At 27.0% G+C, this 13,872-nt stretch overlaps 2 long non-coding RNA genes across 2 annotated transcripts in view; both read right to left on the bottom strand.

The window, feature by feature from the left end:
• LOC111691104 overlaps positions 1-11,951 on the bottom strand; it is a 32,520-nt gene extending 20,569 nt beyond the window's left edge. Inside the window, exons 1-2 of the long non-coding RNA XR_006940594.1 lie at positions 11,690-11,951; positions 2,023-2,088 (exon numbers count right to left, since the gene is read on the bottom strand). This is a non-coding gene — a long non-coding RNA (uncharacterized LOC111691104). The remainder of the gene's footprint in view (positions 1-2,022; positions 2,089-11,689) is intronic.
• A 357-nt stretch (positions 11,952-12,308) lies between these two features.
• On the bottom strand, positions 12,309-13,402 carry LOC124419582. The gene is made up of 2 exons (XR_006940700.1): positions 12,612-13,402; positions 12,309-12,529 (listed from the first exon to the last, which is right to left on the bottom strand). It is a non-coding gene; the product is annotated as an uncharacterized LOC124419582 (long non-coding RNA).
• Between the last annotated feature and the right edge of the window lie 470 nt (positions 13,403-13,872).

The raw sequence follows: 13,872 nt of genomic DNA, 5'->3' as shown, positions 1-13,872 counted from the left end.
ATTTCGAAAAGAATTTATAAAGTTTTTCTAAAAATTTTTGAAGTTCTTGTTCTATAAAGAACACGTGGTGTACGCTTTTGTTAAATTCGAGACATCAAGACTTTTTTAAATTACGCTGCTGGTCTATGGCCAAGCAAAGAACGCAAAAAGCAAAAACATTTAAACAACGGATGTGTATAAAATTTTGATTTTGACAACGAATTGTTACAATGTTGACAACATTGCGTTGTTTGTTGTACGTGTGTGTTTTGCCTTTAACAACGGATGTTATTGAAAAATTTTAAATACTTTGGTGTCGAATTGAAACCAGGCATGTTATTTTTCCCTATGTGTAGACCTCATCGGCTTCTAAGAGCACTAAAACTCTGTTGTTTCTTGATCGATACTCACAAGTAAGTTAGAACGAATGGGTCTTTCAAAGGTTGCAAGTTATATATACACAACAATCTGAATCTCTAGAGCACTTAATCACTTGAAAGCAATAATACTCTCTTCGCTCTTATCTAATGTTTAAAATCTTCCAACATTTTCTCCAGACTTTTAGAAATTTTCCATACACAACCCTTATGACAAAAGTAAAATATAGTATAAAATTTCTATTTAATATTGTTGGTTAAAAGGGATGTATAGATTTCCTTTTTTCATTACAATTTTACTTTATTGTAAGTTGTTATAATGGGTTAACAACAAACCCCATATATGGAAATTGTGGATAAAATATCAGTTAAAGTCATGGATAAGGTTCTTTTTTGTTTTTTTTTTTTTAAATGACAGCGAGCAGTGGAAGCAGCAGCATCATACTCATCTGCAGCAGGCAAGCAGCACCATCATCATTATTATTGTTATTTTCGTTAACAAAGAGCATCCGTTAAAGAAGAAGAGGGAGTTCAGTTGAGTTGAAAATATATTAAAAAATTGTTTGGTTGTTGAAACCAAAAAAAAAAAAAGATTAAATGGTTTGTTGAACGCAATGCGTTGGCTTTGTTGCTACGGTTTGGCCATAAATCGAAAACAAAAGTTTTGTAAGATAAAAAAAAAACTGTTAAAAATTGGGCAAAGGGAAATTATTATAAATGGGTTGGCTGTAACTGCTAACCGTCGTTCTCCTTCCTCCTCATCTTCTCTTACGTATATGTTTTACTGCAAAACAGATAAGAAATAAAAGATGAAAAACCCCATACATGTGTTCAAACTGACACATGCGCAGTAGAGTATTGAGTTTTATTTTAAGAATTCAGTTTTACCACAAAAGGATTAAGCAATAAAATTTTGTTTAAAGTATTATTTTCATGAATTTTTTAAAGAAAACGTTTAGGTGGAATTTTAAATTTTTATAGAATTTTAATTAAATTTAAAGCCTTTAGTTGCTGCTACAATATAGTACTGTAGGGGCAACTATGAAAAAGTATTTATCAAATATTTGATTAGTGTTAATAATGTTTAGATATTATTTATTATAATTTATTGAATTTCGATTTAGGAAAAGTAAAAAATAACAACAACTTTTGATAAAATACTGCTACTTTTTCTTTGCCAAAGAAGCCTTGACAACGAATAATTTGAGATCAAGTAAAAAACGGAAAAAAATTCAACTCAACAGCTGTTTCGAAGGAAAATTACCAAATGAAACTAAAAATAAAGAAAAAAATAAACATAGAAAAAATCGATTTAAATAAAAAAGGTTTCCCTGACAAGCTTAAATAAAATCCACCCAAATAAAGAAAAGAAAAAAATTGAAACATAATAAGGAAGGGCCCATTAAAAGGGGGTGGTGGGCTGGTGTTAAATATTTGTTGCTTTAATAAAATCCTCACATTTATTTCAAAAATTTTAGTTGTCACAACCAATTTTTTATATTTTGTTTATCGTATAATTACCACAACTAAATAAGTTGTTTACAGTTAAGCCAGAAAATCAGTTTATATAAAAATTGTTATTGTTTAATAAAAATATAATTATAAAATTATATAAAAATATAAAACTATAAAACTATGAAAACATGTAAATAAAAATTCTACTTACTTTGTTTATTTATTTAAGCGAAATAATAATAATGTTTTGCAAACGAAAATATTTAAATCCAATAAACTGCAAGAAAGAAAAATAAATATAAATTATTACATTATAATATTATAATTTAAAATTTAAAGTAAATATTTTTAAAATAAATTTATGATTTAATTAACCAATATTGACACATTAAATAAAGGTGTGTGTGTATGAGAGAAAAAGAAGTTTAAATTCATTTTATAGTCAACAAACGTGACTTGGAACTATTTTGAGTATGAAAACACATTTTATTTAGTCATTGCCATAAAAAAATAATAATTTTAAACAAATGACAATATGTTTTCTTTGTTTAAAATTAAAAATCAGTTGTTACTCTAACTACGGAAATTGTTCAGACTGAAATCACTGGAAAACACAATTGTTTTTTTTATAATATTAATAACATAATTGTTAAAAAATATATAAATACATAGTATTAAAAGCGCGTGACTTGTCAAAAACAGAAATTTAAATTGTTATTGAAATTTCTATATACGATATATTGTGAAAAAAAATATAACACCAAACTTCTACACACAACATACATTTAATTCTCTTCTAGTTCTGTTGTAGTTCTCTTGTAGTTCTGTTCTGGTTCTCTTCTAGTTCTGTTCTAGATCTGTTATAGTTCTAATTCTGTTCTAGTTCAGTTCTAATTCTGTTCAAGTTCTGTTCTAGTTCTGTTCAAGTTCTGTTCAAGTTCTGTTCTAGTTCTGTTCTAATTTTGTTCTAGTTCTGTTCAAGTTCTGTTCTAGTTCTGTTCTAGTTCTGTTCTAGTTCTGTTCTAGATCTGTTCTAGTTCTGTTCTAGTTCTGTTCTAGTTCTGTTCTGTTCTAGTTCTGTTCTAGTTCTGTTCTAGTTCTGTTCTAGTTCAGTTCTATTTCTGTTCTAGTTCTGTTCTAGTTCTGTTCTAGTTCTGTTCTACTTCTGTTCTACTTCTGTTCTAGTTCTGTTCTAGTTCTGTTCTAGTTCTGTTCTAGTTCTGTTCTAGTTCTGTTCTAGTTCTGTTCTAGTTCTGTTCTAGTTCTGTTCTAGTTCTGTTCTAGTTCTGTTCTAGTTCTGTTCTAGTTCTGTTCTAGTTCTGTTCTAGTCCTGTTCTAGTTCTGTTCTAGTTCTGTTCTAGTTCTGTTCTAGGTTTGTTCTAGTTCAGTTCTAGTTCAGTTCTAGTTCTGTTCTAGTTCTGTTCTAGTTCTGTTCTAGTTCTGTTCTAGTTCTGTTCTATTTTTTTTCTAGTTTTCATCTAGTACAATTATTTTCTAAATTTGGTTTATTTGCTGATCAGTTCTTGTTTAGTTTAAATATTAGTAGAGTTTAATTTACTTTAAACAGTTAAATGTTTAAAAATCTCTTATAAATCAATGGTTTATCCGATAGTATATGTATGCACATATCTAGATTTAAAAAAATGCATTAAATGAAATTAAAAATATTTTTTTCTTTTTTTTCTCAATAAAAAGATGGAATTTTAATTCACAAAAACTATTTGTTACAACAAAATAAATGAAGCCCACTTCCGTTTTGAAAAGAAATTTTAAAAATATAAGAACAGCACATGATCAAGATAAACAATTCTTTTTTGTTAATGAATGAAAAAATAACGACAACAGAAAAACAACAACAAAAAATGGGAACAAATATTTAACAGCAAATCATGATTTTTTTTTTCATTAACAAACTAAAAAGTGAAATAGAAATATATATTTTCTACAGTTACACAAGATTGAGGTTAGACAAAATAAAAATTATTATAGAATACAAAAATAACAGATACACATACAAAAAAAACGCTAAAAGGGCCCTACGGGTTTTATTATTTACTTTTCTGTCAGACAGACTGTCAAATGAGAAAAAGAAAAATAAACAAAATTTGATGTTCATAGAAAAAAAAGACGCAATTTAGAGTTAGATCTACAAATATTCACAGAAAAATTGTTTAAGAAATTGCATAACATTAAAAATAAATAAATTTAAATAGTTTTTATTTTCTAAAAAAAAAAACACACATACAAAACTGTACTGAAAAGATCTCTAGACCTTTACGAAAACAAATACAAGAGAGAATTATGCTAAAGAAAGAGGGAGAGACACACGATCGTTTGTGGGTAATTTAAGTTTTGAAGATATAACGTGGGTAATGACGAACAATATTTAAATATTTTTGTGCCCCCCTACTCCCGCACTCATCAAATTTTATAATTTTCATTTTTTTTTTGGTATTTGATTATATATTTTTGCAAATCTATTCTTTAAAATATTGTTAGTAAATAAAATTTCTAATGTATATACATAGAGATTATAAACATTTTTGTATATAGAATTAAAAAATAATAATAATAATTTGACCTACATTTTCATTTATTATGTGAAAAATAAAAAAAAAGAAATGTTTTAAAAAAATATACTTTCAAATCGGATTTTTATGTCTTTTGTTTGCCAATTGATTGGAAATTTAAGTATTCATGCATGACACCAACTAACTAACCGACCAACCAGTAACAATATTGTGTGAGGAGAATGTAAAACTGGCCACCTAATATTAAGGTGAAACGAATGAATACCAACGCCACCTGACAGATAAAGTAATGGTTAAAATTCGTGTGACTTTTTTGTTATTTTAACAGGTTTTAGAAAAATTTTATTTTTAATTTATCGAAAACTTCCAAATTCGTTTTATTTCAGGTTTCGTTCAGTTCCACTTCTAGTTCAGTTCTAGTTCAGTTCTAGTTCAGTTCTAGTTCAGTTCTAGTTCAGTTCTAGTTCAGTTCTAGTTCAGTTCTAGTTCAGTTCTAGTTCAGTTCTAGTTCAGTTCTAGTTCAGTTCTAGTTCAGTTCTAGTTCAGTTCTAGTTCAGTTCTAGTTCAGTTCTAGTTCAATTCCAGTTCTGTTCTAGTTCAGTTCTAGTTCAGTTCTAGTTCAGTTCTAGTTCAGTTCTAGTTCAATTCCAGTTCTGTTCTAGTTCAGTTCTAGTAAAGTTGTAGTCTAGTTCAGATCTAGTACAATTCTAGTTCTTTTTAGTTCTTTTCTAGTTTGTTCTAGTTGCGTTTTAGTTCTGTTCTAGATCTGTTCTAGTTGCGTTCTAGTTCTGTTTTAGTTCTGTTCTAGTTCTGTTCTAGTTCTGTTCTAGTTCTGTTCTAGTTCTGTTCTAGTTCTGTTCTAGTTCTGTTCTAGTTCTGTTCTAGTTCTGTTCTAGTTCTGTTCTAGTTTTGTTTTAGTTCTGTTCTAGTTCTGTTCTAGTTCTGTTCTAGTTCTGTTCTAGTTCTGTTCTAGTTCTGTTATAGTTCTGTTATAGTTCTGTTCTAATTCTGTTCTAGTGTTGTTCTGGTTCTGTTCTGTTCAAGTTCTGTTCTAGTTCTAGTTCTTTTCTATTTCTTTAAACGATATTACTGTTTAAGATATAATTATCCCGTTAATTTTAAGACAAATCTAGATAATTTATTTTAATGCTTAAAAATCTCATTTACCTAGTGTAGAGCTAACACTAATAATTAAAAAATATTAATTAAATTTATACTTGTTTCCTCCAGTTATTCATTACAATCACTTTAAAAAATTCAAAATTTGTTTTTAAGTCATGGTCTTTCTGAAACCAACACAACAACCTTGGTTCGTTTACATATATGTAATCTTATCAATAAAGTTGTTTAATAATTTTTTTATTAATAAATATTCAACTCAACAAAAAAATACATTAACAATTGTCTCTTATTAAATTGTATTAAATTTCTGAGAACAAAAAAAAAATAATTCTATTGCAATATTCAATTTAAATCACACACGACAACAACAGCGAATAAAATAAAGAAAATACGAGAAAAAATATGGACATAAATAGAAAAAAATTAGTATATAAAATAAAAACAGCGCGTGTTTGAGATTTTTGCATTAAAAAAATATTTAGTTGATAATATTTTCTATTAACACAAGCGTAAATAGAAGAGAAAAAAATAATGAAAACAACTAAAAAAAAACAGTATTAGACAATAGGCAAAATCATAGAAAAACATGAAAATGATAAAAAAAAACAAAGTCTGGTTGGCGTTTAATTATATGAATAAATTAAAAAATTATTTACGCATTTTTAAATAAACAAACAAAAATTATTTATAGTAGTATTACTATATTTAAAAAAATTAGGTTTTGTTTATTTAAAATAATAATAAAAACAAACGCCTTATCGCGATTTTTTGGTGGTATGGTGTAAATGACCTTTAAATTAACAAAATAATTATGTATTATTAAATATATGTCTGTGTTTAAATAAATAATTTTATTATTTAACTTAAAAACCATTTTTTAATTAATATTATAAATGAATTGTGGTGACCTTTATTAAACTTAAAACTTATATATTTGGTTTAACAAGAAACCTAAAAACCGCATGATAAGCAACACCAAAAGATATGGTAACCCGTATACTACAAACAAGAACAGGGCTGTCTAATGTAAATAAATTTCTTTAACTATTACATTACAGTGAATTACAAGCAAGCAAGCAATCGACTGACGGCCACTATTCACTGTGAAACTAAAACTTTATTATTTAATTGATAATCTTATCGATTTCTATATATAACTATGTAAATGTGTTAAGTCGGGAATGGTCGACAATATGTGGATTATTTTTTTTATTTATAAAGCATTTAATTTGATTTTTTAATTAAATTAATTTTACAATTTGTTGACAAGAAAATAGATTTTTCCCACAAGAGTGTGTATGTGGGAGTTAGGATAATCCCTATAAATGTTGGGCCTTGCTACCCTATAAAGGTTGGTACTGCAATTTATATCTGAGAAATTTAAACAAATCCACATTAGATTCATCATTAAATTTTAGGACAAAAAGTGGGCGGACTCACAATAGGGGCGTGGTACCTTTTAATATGAATTAAATACAAAAAAATCGAAACCTATAAAAGTTTGATAAGAAAATTTACGAACTACTTTGAAATCTATATAAAAGTTTTGAACATAAAATGGGCGGACTAGCAAAGGGTCACCTCCCATATAAATTAAAAATAAAACTTCGTATAACTGAAAACCTTTTAAAAACCCCTTTAGATTATATAAGTTTAAAAAAGAAACAGTACTGTAATCTTAAAAAAATAAACACTTCAATTAAATATGAAAATTATTTGCTGTTTTTTCCAAAAAAAAATATAATTCATAGAAATTAAAATTTAAAAAAATAATAAACACAAAATTATGAATCATAAGCACTAGACCCCAACAAATACTAAATAACAAAAATTTCTGAGAATTGACAAAAATAATTTAGCAGCATTACAAGCAAAAATCACATGAACAAATTTTAAAATAAACAGCTATTTTTTTATAATTAAGCAAATACACTGAACAAAATTTGGCTTTAATTAAAATTTTTAGTTTTTTGTTTTTTTTTGATTTACAATTGACATTTTATTTGACAGGCATATATGCAATAAACATAATAATTATGCTAAATGTTTTGCCATTGATTATACAAGAAAATTTTCTTATTCAAGTTGTAAAATTGCAATTTTTTTAAAAAAATAAAATTAACTAAAGAAAAAAAGGGTGAGTCAATGGCATGTGGCCAATAAAATAAATATAAAAGCCAAAGAAATAATTTTAAATAAATATAATTAAATCATTTAGATAAAATTTTAAAAACACAAATAAAATGAAAAAAGAAAACCACATAAAATTCCCACAGTTAAAACAAAGTTAATGTGAGAATATAAATTATTAAAAAAAAGTATTTTTTTATAAATAACAATAAATAAATTGCAGAAAATAATTCATAGAATCCAAATTGATTTTGACATAATTAACATGGTTTTGGCAGAATACATAATCCTTCGACTTGCTGAAGTGCTCATCCAAAGGGAGAAAAAGAGAATTTTCCACCTCAAACCGAAATTTTTTGATACAAAATATATAAATGAGGAAAAGGAAAAAAAATAACAAAATTTCCTCCCCCCCTCCCCAAACCCTTAAGCAGGATCCACGTCTGACTTGGATAGTCCAATACGATAACCTTTAATAGAATAACAAAAGAATAAAACAATAAAAAGAAGCAGGAAGCGAAAGATAATCCGAAAAGGAAGATTTCAAAGTAAAAGTGTGAGATTAGACTTCTCGATATAGAATTGAAGTTGAAGTCGAAAAACGGACTTATTTTTCTGATTCAGTTCGTTCCAACAATTATCTTTTAAAACTGTAATTAATCGTTTCTAGTTCCTTAAGATCCCTGCATACCAATTCGAAATCTCTAAAGCCCTAATCGAAGAATTACATACTTTGGAAATCCTCATCAATTGTTGTTATCGTACAGTGACTTTTACGAAGAGAAGTTGATCAACAAGAGAACCAATCTGTGAAGATCCTGATCCAAAGATACCAGGTGATCTTTTCCTTCTCTGACAGTTATTCTGAGTTGGAAAGCGCATATGACTTATTGGATTCTAAAACGATCCAGACATTTCCAAACTGTTCATACATATTGAAAACACATGCGATGGTATCCAATTGGTGTTATCGTACAATGACATTTACGAAGAAAAGTTGATCAACAAGAGAACCAATCTGCGAAAATTCTGATCTAATGAAGATTCTAATTATTTTAGTTTATAGACCAGAATTCTACATAAAGAAGAAGAAGACAGATTAGTTCGACTCAAATATGGTGTGATCTTGTCGTTATCGATCCAAAGATACCAGGTGATCTTTTCCTTTTTTGACAGTTCTTCTCAGTTGGAAAGCGCATTGTATTCTAAAACGATCCACACATATTGATCCTTTCCTTCTCTGACAGTTATCCTGAGTTGGAAAGCGCATTGTATTCTAAAACGATCCAGATTTTTCCAAACTGTCCATACATATTGGAAACACATGTAATGGAATCCAACCCATCTTTGGTTGGACATATTTGCAGTTTAAAGTAATTCTATGGCTTTTTTTATCTCTAACGCCCCAAGGCTACAAATTTTTGCTCTCACAAGCAGGTTTCTTAAAGAAATGCTTAAGTGTTGAAGAGCTTTAAAATAACACGAACCTACAGTGTGATCCTTTGTCAAAACAAATTTATACTCAATAATTAAATGTTTTAAAATAAATTCTATAAACTTCCAAGTTTTTATGACAATAACAATTTTTTATTAATGTATGAGTCATATGTTTCGTTTGTTTGTTGTTAAAAACAAATTACTAATCACACCAGACCAGATAGATAATAACAATTAAGATTAATATTAAAAAAATAATAAATTAATAACTTATACTAATTATAGACACGGGTTTGAAATACAAAACAAATTTTAAACATTTCTTACAGTGTATTTTTAAAACAAAAAAATTAACTTATTCCTCTATACACTTTCTCTCTTTAATGAGTAGAAAACAAAAACACATAAAGTAAAACAAGTACAACAAAAATTAACATATACTGGTAGTAGATAGGTATGAATGTATGTATACGAAAAAAAAAGACAAAAATAAAATACAATTGTGTTTTTTTTTGTATTTGGGGGGAAAAACAAAAAAAAAAACCTACATACAAACATATATGCAAGCAGCCTTCCCTTTCTAGACAATAAGCAAGAGACGAATGACAGACGACTCACGTAAAGGAAAACATATTAGAAAACAAAGTAATAGAGCAAATAGCAGTAAAAGAGAGTTTTTTTATTAAATAAAAGAAGAAGAAAACAAGTCATAAAATAACAGAAAAAAGAAGAAGAAGCAATAACAATAGTACTTAAAGTAGCAAAGAGCGTAAAATGTTGGGTTAAATTGACAAGTTATAAAGACTCTCTCAAATTTTTAGCAAATCATGGGGTATATTTTTTTAATTTGTTAAAAAAAAACAACAAAGAAATGAAATTCAATTTAAGAAAACGAATAATTTTTTAAGAGTATAATTAAACAAAAGTTAAATGTTTAAAAAATATTTTAATAATTATTAAGCAAAGTTTTTTTTTTTTAATAGAAGAAAAAAACTCAGCTTTAAAATTTTCTTTGCAGCAGCACACAACAAAATGGTAGATTTTTATTATCGAGGTTTATTTGTATGATATTTTTCATTTTGTCTACGTTTATGCTAGAGTTAACAACACTAACAGTCAGATGAGGGAAGTTTGTATCAGGGTTGGTAATATTTTTAGAATTGTATATATATATTTTTTTTAATTTGACGTTTACAATTAGATTACAATTTGTATATAATTGATACAATACAATGTTTAAATGTTTAACCACCTTATGCAAAAACGATTATTAATTTTTTATGGAAAAAGTTTGTAGTAAACCATTGTTAACTTTAACAATCCTTTTTGCATAAGGCCCTAATGTTTTAAAGTGTTCTTTCGTTTGTAGTACTTTTTACTAGACTTTGGACTGGTGTAATTACTGTTTCGACTAATCGATAGTCTTGTAGATTTTGTAGGCTAGCCCATATAGACGAGTCCAAGTAGACTAGACCATATAGAGTCAATTTTAAAGATTATCCTATTGTCAAGAATGTACTCTAATATTTTCTCTATTTTATAAAGACTAGTATTTTCTTTAATGGTCTCTATTCTGCATTTTAATGTGAATCAAAATGTTCTCCGTTTGGCAACTTTGGTATTCTGTATTTCGATTCGACTTTCCGCCAAATAAACAACAACTTACAAAAACGTAATTACGATCGAAATACAGAATACACACAATCGTAAAGCATTGAAACGAAATGGAATTGCTTCTTCTTTTTCTTACGATTTAGTTTTTTGTTCAAATACCTTTTTTTCGATCATAGCGTAACTGAATGCGTAAACGTATTTGAAATGCAGAATCGGGGTGAATATATAGACTGATCAATTGTCTTAAGTCTAGTCGTTTATCCAAAACACAGACTAGTGTTTTGACTAGTTTATATACAATTGTCTAGTCTATTGTCTATAGAGTACACCTTCCTCTAGTCTGGTCATTGTATTAGTCTTTTCTTTAGTATATAGACTAAACGATTATCTAGTCCATAAGCTAGTTTATAGACTAGTATTTTCTTTGGTATATAGATTAATTTAATATCTTGTCTATAGACCAGTCTATTGTCTAGTATACAGACTGCTTTTTTTGTGCTGTACTAGTTTTTGACTAACTGAACTAATCTATTGACTAAGTAATGGACTAATACAAACATATCTGGTTCATATTTGCAAAAACTTATAGATTTGATATAAATGGACACAAAAATTTACAATTATAAACACTGTTTTATACACTTTATACAATGCCCATTTACCAACCCTGGTTTGTATAGCAGAAAAATAAAAACGTCAAACCAACATAACGTCATACAATACTTTAACAACTTGCTTACAAAAAGAGGAAGAATATGTATAAAATGAAAGAAAAATACTAAAAAAAAAACACAAACACAAAATCATTCTTTTTTTCAAAAAAGAAAGAGAGAGCTAGTAGTAAAACGAGGAATAAGTGATATTATGCTTTTTTTTAGAAACTTGACAACATTGCCTGTTGGGTTTCACTTGGAGAGAAAAAGAAAAAAAAATGATGAATATTTTCATAAAACAAAACGTTTACCAACACTTTTCGTATATATTTTTTTGTTCATTTTAGAGAAATTTCTTTTTAAATAAAAAAAGATAATTAATTTCACTTACATTTTGTTAGTGATAAAATTTTGTTAAAATCCTTGCAGTTTTGTAGTTTCTGGCAAAAATATAGATAGGTAATCCCTTGAAATAAAATTGTTGTTGTTTTTAATCACAGTTTTAGGCGTATCCTTTATGAAATTCTTGTTAATTTTGTTTTTTATAGTATTTCTTAATAATTTTTTTTTTATATTTTATTTAAATTTGTTTAATTATTGTTTTAGGAAACAATATATTTTTTTTAATATTCAAAGCATTTATGTTTAAAAAAAAAAATAATAAATAAAATTGCACTGTAGTAGTATATTTTTCTTTTTTAATAAATCCGAAAAAATGTTATCACAATAATTTTTTATATTTAATCCTGTTTAATACTTTTTGCGTTAAAATTTTTTATTAATATTATATTCCACTATAGGTTTTTTTTAACTATTTTATTTGATTTTTTTGAGTTTAATTTTCTTGTAATTTTTTATATTATTTTTTAACAGCTTTTACCAGTTTAAGCTTTTATTTTTTGTAACACTTAATTCTTTTTTCCTTTAAATTTCTCCAGAAAAAAATATTAGCTGCTTTAAGCAACTTTTTTTTTTTAAATAAAAATTTTAAAATTCTTTTTCACAGTATATTTCAAAAATAAAAATATTTCTCCTTTTTTTCTGTTGTTTTAATAATGAAGAAGAAAAAACACCCAAGAGCAAAAAATACACAAGTAATAGTGGTAGTAGTGATATTTTTGTGTTTTCTGTTCACAACTTTATAACGTGGATTTGATCCTCCAATATGTGAAGTCTCCAAGCACTCGTTTTCGACTAAAACACTAAATTCATATGAAAAGTTGTTGGCTGGCTATCACAAGGCAGCAAAAGCAACAACAACAATCACAATTACACCACACATAACAAAAAAAATCAAATAACAATAAGATTACCTCCTCATCACACCAAATACACAAAGAAACCAAATAACAAATTCACCACCATGTTACTAAAGAAAGAGCACGTAATTAAATAAAATTATACCCCATGATACAAAAAAAAAAACACTCACACTCACAACAACAAAATATTAACACCACACTAAACACTCGCAAATTACTCACCACTATTTCACACTCTTACCAAAATAGCACTCAAATTGTTTTTCTACTCTTTCAAACACATCATTCAACTTTATCAAAAAAGAAAGAAAACAAAAAATAAAGAGTAAAAACCATAATTGTTTATTTCAATTTAATTCTTATTGTCTTTTCAAGTAATTTTCTTAAAATGTAATTACAATCTTCATTACCCAACTTCCAAGCCAATGTTGTGTCTGCAACTCATCATTTTGGTGTAAGACTTGTAATGAGTGGGGGTATATAAAAATGAAACAAAGTGTATGAGTGAGTAGATTACTAAACATGCTACAATAGGCATATTAAACAATTAACATAGTAGATAGAAAAAAACTTAAAAAAAATTAACAATACAGGGAAGTGAAAGTTTTTAAAAAAATGTATAAACCATAAGAAATCATAGAGTTTTTTCTTGGTGAGACTGACATTTATTATGGAATATTAATGCTTTATATCTAGTCGTATATTCCAGACTTTCTTCGGCCAATTGTTTAAATGAAATGATTTGTTCTGCGAAGCCAAGTTCGATTTTTAGCAGCGAATAATATATTGAATCCTTTAGCTTCCATCAAACATCCATAAACATTCTATATTGATCGCAATGCACTAGTAGGGTAGAAGGGGGACCATAGCCACTTTTTTTTTTGAGGCGGCCTCAAATTAAAACCACAATACATATTCTTAATTTTTTTCTTGGTTTGGATACTTAGATATGTTGACTTTAGTTGTATTTCTTTCAATTTTTCTTAAGTCATCCTTATGTACATATTTTTTTATCTTTTCCGCACTGACCAAAAACGGCGATACCGCCCCATCCATGGGGTAAATGCGCCAAGGGGATAGGGCAGATTTGTCATTAGTAAAATAAAAGAAAAAATTACAAAAATAAAAACTTGTTTTGCTTTAATTCATGTTATATACTTTAATTCATTGTTATATACTTTAATTCATGAAACAAAGTATAATAAATCAGATATTTATTGTTTATTTCACAAAATTTAACAAAAAAATTAAAACAAATTATTACTGATTTTTTCTATATTTTAACCAAATGTTGTTCTACATCACACGCATT

Source organism: Lucilia cuprina, chromosome 4 (genome assembly GCF_022045245.1).
Source record: "Lucilia cuprina isolate Lc7/37 chromosome 4, ASM2204524v1, whole genome shotgun sequence".
Taxonomy (NCBI): domain Eukaryota; kingdom Metazoa; phylum Arthropoda; class Insecta; order Diptera; family Calliphoridae; genus Lucilia; species Lucilia cuprina.
Note: the sequence above shows the minus strand (reverse complement) of the source record. Positions and strands in the feature narration are given on the sequence as shown.